The sequence below is a fragment of the Lottia gigantea genome (genome assembly GCF_000327385.1).
Source record: "Lottia gigantea unplaced genomic scaffold LOTGIsca_299, whole genome shotgun sequence".
Lineage (NCBI taxonomy): Eukaryota > Metazoa > Mollusca > Gastropoda > Lottiidae > Lottia > Lottia gigantea.
The window spans coordinates 22,549-24,270 of NW_008708982.1; positions in this window are offsets into that span (position 1 = coordinate 22,549).

Below are 1,722 nucleotides of genomic sequence, written 5' to 3' on the forward strand. Positions count from 1 at the left end.
GTTAAGTAATAACGGACATCTTTCCAGCTGTGTCGTAAACATGGCTACTATTCAAAAAAACATTTGAAATAAAGATTATGAAAATTTCAACTCAATCGTTAATCAAAGATTAGACTAAAATTGGCAAGATATTGATATACTACCGATGGAAATGAAATTGCGTAATTTGTTTTTATCACTTGTTGGTTGGGCTGGAGAATTTCCAGTTTCTAGAAATTAGTTTACCCCGTTTCTGGTGTAAATCAGAAATATAGAAAAGATAAATACAGACTATTTCAGATACAAAATTCGAACCACCCAAGAGCTAAATACCAGTCCGAGATATGAGATATCATTTTAGAGTTACTTTATCTAAAACTTGCTTGGAAAAGAATTTTTGAATCTCGCATTTTTAAAGTTTTTTTTCGTGTGACCTCGACCTTTAATGATCTTGACCCCAGTTATCTACATGGGTTTGACATTTTGCAACTGCTGGGGCTCTAATAAACAAACGGACTTGAATTTTCATCTAAGATAAGTCCTCTTTCAAATGATTTATAACATTAATGCAAAACATATTCTTTAAAATATTGGATTTTTTTACGGCTCCAATTCTAGTGTGTTTATCTCACATCTATGTGGTTTCATAATCGGAATGTATTCTTTATTTTCTTTTAATTATTTTATTTATTCTTCGGTTTGAAAACTGAAAGTTGATGTCCGAGGTTATACGCATTATGGTAAAGCCTGCCACAGACGAGAGAAACTAGCTGAGCCGCCTGTCTCGAGAAGGCTGTCATCTGAGCAACATTCTCAGTACGTCTCTCACCGTAGACGAGAGCTCTTTCCAGAGCTATTGGACTGATGAAAATCGTCTTGTTTCTTTATTTTGGAATTCCGCAGAATAAACAGCGTAAAGATAAACATGGGTAGTCTTGCCATGTTCAACAAGTTGATCTTCTAAAATTGCACTACCACGTGAACTGTCAATGCGTTTCTATTGGTTGGTTCCTTTTTCTAGCTGGCAGCTTAGACGTCCGCTCACGGTGAGTCACAAAGTATCAAGCATATCAGCATTTCAAGGCAGAACTCTTACTATAAATTCATCGTATCACGAATACGGTTTTGACAGTGTGTTATTAACCCGTATTAAAAGTGTGTTATTAACCCGTATTAAACTAAGCCAACTACACTTCGTTTTTGGGGCGTGGAAATGAGATTGGTGGCATTTTAATCTGACCAATCAGATTGGTAGAACAGAAATGAAGTCATGTAAACAAAACACCGCTTTTCCGCCGCCCGTTTGAAGAGATGAGAACACATTCTTTTCAAGTAAATATTCCAAATTAAGGTTTGATTTTCTCTCGGCTTCAATTCTTTAACGAAAATATTGCTCAATTCTGTACCAAAATATGTAATGGCACGCTGCTTTCGTTTTGTTTACGTTCGCAAACAAAGTGTCATAGCGAGTGATTTGTTTTGATTGGCTGAAATTTGCTACCAATACAGTAGGGCCAATTTTGATTTAGCTATGAATATGTAATTTTTTTCTCACCAGTGTTACCACGGCCCCGAGGAAGTATGACAAATGGGGTGTGGTTTGGACACGATGACTATAAATTCAACAACGCGCAGGAAGAAACAGCTCAGCTCCCGACCTCTTGTGGCAAGCAGCTCAGCTGGTTCCTCTCGTCCGCGGCAGGCTTAAGTGTCGTTATACGCTGTCTAACTATTGGGAGGAGA